The sequence below is a fragment of the Agrilus planipennis genome, unplaced genomic scaffold (genome assembly GCF_000699045.2).
Source record: "Agrilus planipennis isolate EAB-ADULT unplaced genomic scaffold, Apla_2.0 scaffold85, whole genome shotgun sequence".
NCBI lineage: Eukaryota > Metazoa > Arthropoda > Insecta > Coleoptera > Buprestidae > Agrilus > Agrilus planipennis.
This window is the reverse complement of record NW_020438910.1, coordinates 850,592-856,625: the sequence shown is the minus strand read 5'-3', so window position 1 is coordinate 856,625 and position 6,034 is coordinate 850,592. Positions and strand designations below refer to the sequence as shown.

Genomic DNA, 6,034 nt, shown 5'->3' with positions numbered 1-6,034 from the left:
TGGCGGTAAGAGATTTGCGGACAATGAAGAAGTAATCGAAGCTGTAAATGGTTATTTTGAGGAGCTTGACGAATCAGTCTATAGAGATGGCATTAATAGACTGGAACACCGCTATGAGAAATGTATCAGCCTTGGAGGAGATTATGTTGAGAAATAAAAAAAAAAAATTTTTAAAAACCTTGTTTTTCTTGGTCAGGCCGGAAACTTATCAATCCACCCTCGTATAAGGTTGGGCAATATATACCACTGAAACTCGTCCTATCTGTAAATAGGGGTGTATGCATGCCACTTAAGATCATCGGGGTCTATGTCTTCTTTGAGTCGATACATGGTCACTTAAGGTCATCGTATCTAATATAAAGTTAGTCGATACATGGTCACTTAAGGTCATCGTATCTAATATAAAGTTAGTCGATACATGTCACTGAAGGTCATCGTAGGTGTATTTCTTATGGCAATTCAGAACAACAAAAGTATGTCAACATATATTGTAACCGGTCTGCCCCGAGTCGAGTACGAACTCGTCAAAACTGGTGCCGGACAGGTAAACAAATAAAACACAAATAAAAGTTCAAAACTGTTTATTTATTTAATCGAGAAAATTGGGAATTATCGTGATCGTCAGTAGCACCTTTAATAATTACGTTGTGTGTGTATTGTAGTTGCGAAGGGGTCGAGTGGCGTAGAGGAAGTTTGCTATTGAAACACCTGTTTTTCTTTTATTACTATATATTGTCATGTTCGTGGGTTTAACAAAATTAACTTCTAAGACTGATAACGACAAAAAGTATTTATTTACACTACTGTTGATATATCACTATTCACTGCGCAATTTATTTCATTGCTATCACTGTCAATTTATTTCTACTTCTTTCATCGCTTCCTTTAAATACTATTTTATTTACTTTCTGGAGCCTTCTGGAAACATCCGGATAGTTTATTTATTCTTTGAACTGTTTAACTGCTTTCTCCGAACGCAGGTATGACACACACATTTACAAATACGGCACACATGAAGAAAGGCGCCCGCGGCTAGTGGGCGATTCGATAAGCCGTTCACGTACACGTGTGCCCGATCGCACACAAACACACTCGTGCTCCAAACATACTCGTCCTCCTGGAGGGGGCAGTGTAGCGAGCACGAGTGTGTTTGTGCGTGAACGGCTTATCGATTCTCCGACTAGCCGCGGGCGCCTTTCTTCATGTGCGCTGTATTTGTAAATGTGTGTCGTCGGGAAAGCAATTAAACGGTTCAATGAAAAAATAAACTATTCGGATGTTTCCAGAAGTCTCAAGAAAGTAAACAAAAGAGTATTTAAAGGAAGAGACGACCGCGAAAAGAAGTAGAAATAAATTGACCGTGCAGAAGTGAATCCAGAAATAAATTGATAGTGATAGCAGTGAAATAAATAGCGCAGTGAATAGTGATATATCAACAGTAGTGTAAATAAATAGTTTTTGTCGTTATCAGTCTAAGAAGTTAATTTTGTTAAACCCACGAACATTACAATATTCAGCACAACCATTGTCAAATCAACTTATTATGCTGAAAGATTTAAACTAAAGACAAACGAACATTAATAAGCGTAAAACACAAATTATTACATAAGAGCCACGAGCGATTGGGGGAGATTAAGTTAAACGGTCGTACCTTCACTCTTCCTTGACTTCTTCAGGAAACTATACGCTGTATGTGGATTCGGTGGTTCGTTCTCTAAGAGGAGGTTTCGGTACAGAGTTACAATCGTCAACCCAACGCCAGTATATGGTGTACCCGACGATTCTCGAACCATATATACCAATGGATCACCTCTTTCTCCTGGCTTCACGCCCGCTTCGTGGACCTCACATGATCTCCCTCCCGGATTTCACTTTTCTTTTTTCTTTCCTCATTTAGCTTTGCTCTTTATAGAACTCCACATAGTGTTTTTTTTCATCGTCACATGGAACTTTTAGAATTTTGTCTCAGCCCACATTGACCGTGCTTCCGTGTACAGTTTGACTGGGTGCTCCCATCATAATACTATAAATATTTATATACTGCGAGTGCGTATAAGCTGAAAAGATCGAGTTCCGCTGCTCATTTACGAGCTTGAACTATTTGAACAGAACTTTCAAGTTGGGTTATTATCTGAATCGACTGGAATTGACTGGGTGCCCAACCCAATCGAGTGGGTGCTCAGGCACCCGTGGACCCCCCTTATTGCGCCCCTGCCCGAAACCATAACAAATGCAATTGCATATAATAGTTCCGCGTTTTGAAAGTTACGCAGACCCAATTCCAAGAAGATGAAAAATATAATTCTGGAAATTACGAACACTATGTGACATATTAGTAACTGTTTCAGATTCTTTCATGAGTTCCGTACAAGTAATATATATGCTAACGAAGAAAACACAGAAATGCAGGTAATACCTTTATTTGTATATTTTTTTGTGGGGGACCAATATGATCCAACATTTATTGCTAGGATTGGGGAAACCCCAACAAAACACAATAACCTTAACAAACCAGTTAAATAATATTATAATGTATGACAAGTCAAGAAGACCAGTAAAGTGGCCGACAAGCACCTTTCAATAAACTCATAAGAATTTACACTCCTGCATGTTAGTCTTGATCAAGGAGAAAAGAAGTCGGGACTATAACTTTGATTATAGCCACACCTGCTGTAAGCCCATGGACTACCTTCGGTGTACATGTTATGGTACCTGTTGTCTGAACTTAATCATTTATCACGTGTCCGGGCGAAGAGTAATGGTTGGTTGTTTGTTTATATATAAATATATCAAGGTCATCGTATCTGTATATAGGGTCGATGCATGCCACTAAAGGTCATCTATCTATATTTAAGATTGGTCAATACATGTCACTGAAGGTCATCGTATCTATTATTATGACTGTTCAGAACAGCAAAAGTACGTCAACTTACATGGACTTCCTCCTCTGTAACTAAGAGTCCTTTAGTCGAGAGTTCACCTTATAATTTGGACAAACTGTGAATGAATGGTAAAATAATCAGACCTCTTACAAAGGCAAAGCTGCTAGCGGCGTAAAAACTCGGATCAGATACCTTCAACTGAATAAATATCGGGTTGTTCGGAAAGTCATTTCGTTTTTCCCGACAGAGGATTTAATTGTATTCTTTTGCACCTAACTTCACATTTAAGCCGTATAATTTTTATATGCTTTGAGAGCTCATATAGCAAGGCTTGTGTGTGAAAAATTCCAATTAATTCTACGCAGTAGTTTTTGGTTGGTGCCCTTCTAAATATGGAGAGCGATAAGCAGCATTTTCGACATATCTTACTGTTTTACTACAGAAAGGGTAAAAATGCTGTTCAAGCCAGAAAGAAATTGACTGATGTGTATGGAGAAGGTGTGTTGACAGTACGCCAGTGCCAGAACTGGTTCGCTAAATTTCGATCCGGCAATTTTGATGTCGAAGATGCACCACGTTCGGGAAGGCCGGTTGAAGCTGATAAAGACGCGATAAAGGCATTAGTTGATGTGAACCGGCGAATAACAACACGTGAGATCGGATTGAGGTTAAATTTATCAAATTCAACAGTTTATGACCACTTGAAAGGCCTGGGATTATCCTCGAAGCTCGATGTATGGGTTCCCCATGTTCTCACAGAGAGAAATCTGTGTCGCCGCATTGACGTCTGCGATTCGCTTCTCAAACGTCACGAAAATGATCCGTTTTTGAAGCGCATCATCACTGGGGACGAAAAATGGGTTGTATACAACAACGTCAAACGCAAGAGGTCATGGAGCAAAAAAGATGAACCGGCTCAAACCATTTCCAAAGCCGATATTCACCAAAAAAAGGTGATGCTGTCTGTTTGGTGGGATTTTAAAGGAATCGTTTTTTTTTAGCTTTTACCGGATAACACAACGATTAATTCGGAAGTCTACTGTCATCAGCTGGACAAACTGAATGATGCACTTCAACAGAAAAGGTCAGAACTAATCAACAGGAAAGGTGTAGTGTTTCACCAAGACAACGCGAGACCTCACACAAGTTTGGTCACTCGCCAAAAGCTTTTACAGCTTGAATGGGATACAATGCTACACCCACCATATTCTCCAGACCTGGCACCATCGGATTATTATTTGTTCCGGTCACTCCAAAATTTTTTAGACGGTAAAACCTTCACCTCAAATGAGGAGGTCAAAAACCTCCTCGATCAGTTTTTTGCCAGCAAAGACCAAAAATTTTATGAGCGTGGAATTATGCTACTACCAGAAAGATGGCAAAAGGTGTTGGACCAGAACGGTCAATATATAATTTAATAAAGTATTTGTTTATTATACGAAAACTGTCTTTCATTTCCACAAAAAAAAACGAAATGACTTTCCGAACACCCCATAGATACCGTCGTTATTTATACGGTAGCTACACGTTCATCTGAATTAATCAGAGTACAAACGAGAGAGCCTTTCTACCAAACTCCTGCCGTCTCCACGGTCAGGCCAATTTGATTGCATCTACGTTGCGAAATTTGGATGTAACTATACCTACTTTATTAGGAGCCTGTCCTAATCAACTGTTAAAACAGATGAAGCTATAAAACTTGATTAAACCAAAATTGAGCTGGTCGTTCACCTACCTAATCCCCAGTACCGTACAGGAATAAATGAAAAATATTTACAACATTGGTGTAATCATATAAACATAAAATTAGAGATAAACTATATATGCGTCAAAATTACGTTGACGAAAACTGTACGAGAAACCATAAAGCAAGCTTATTAAGTGTGACCTAGTTCAAAAAGGACCAGATATTTCAAAGGGAAACAAAAGTCATAAAAGTGGTCAGTGGCTACTGCCTTCGCTTTGTCGATCATCTCTAGTGTTAGCCGAAGGATTCTAACGGGCCGGCAACCAAAGGCATAGCGTGGGGCTGAGATAAGTTCCTCGTCAGGTGCAGAGAAGTTGAAATGGAGGGTCAAACCAACAGTTTAGCGGACAACAACGGCCACTAGTTGCTGACTCCACTTAACTCATCTGGAAGCAGACGGGCGACAACGTTACGGTCAAGTGTCCGTAGTAGCTATCGTATATATCGTATCTCGCTATAGCCAATCAAGCTAGCCTCCCTCTTCCTTGTCAGGGTAGATGGAATGTCGGAGGCTGATTTTGCTATGGATCCCGTGAGACTGTTATACTGAAATTAGTTTCCACTGCGAATCGCGAGAAGCAAACTATAATTGACCGAATCTCGCAAACAAACGTTCAAGCCAATTTCCCTCTTCCTTGTCAGAGTAGGTGGAATGTCGCAAATTCCATTCTGTGTTGTTTTTTTTATTGTACATAACTATTTCGTGGGATCTTTTATACTCAATTTGGTTACCCTTTCCACTGCGGGAATCTCGCTTCACGAACTTTCCCTTACATTCAGAACTAAACTAAGGGAGGTGAAGTTCGTTTTCTGTTCTTCAACCGAATGTATATGCACCTTTAGTTAACAGTGCGCTTATAACGCCCACGTAAGTTAAAAAGGAGTATTGAAAAAAAAACACCCGATCTCGTGATTTTAGAAAAAGCAATGCTTTTCCTTTTTGAGTTTACTTATTAATGACGAATTTGTTTTTTCTTTATAATATTATGCTTCTTTTGGGAAAGACTTTTATTAATTTATTATAATTCTAATTCACTCTACATCTAGCTAATACCGCAGGCACAACAGTAGAACAAACTATTTGAAAGTAATCATGGATTTTTCTTGAAAGTTAGTTTACAAGTCATTTGAAATTCAAAATGCGATTTTTAAATAAGAATGCCTAATAGTTTAAAAACGCGCAAATTTTTATATTTATATGTAATTTAATTGTAAGATGAAAGAAACTGTTAATCCAGTGGCATAGCTAATAGTAATCAAGGGCCCAGATGCAAAATATTGTATTGTTCGTTGGTTTAACAAAATTAACTTCTTAGGCTGATAACGACAAAAAACTTTTTAAACTATTACTAGAGGTTATAAATTATTCTATTTATTTACTCTACTGTTGATATATCACTATTCA

The 6,034-nt window shown here is 38.6% G+C and overlaps 1 protein-coding gene across 1 annotated transcript in view; it reads right to left on the bottom strand.

The window, feature by feature from the left end:
- Positions 1-6,034, bottom strand: part of LOC108733858 — a 217,665-nt gene that overhangs the window by 185,788 nt on the left and 25,843 nt on the right. The window lies entirely within an intron of this gene.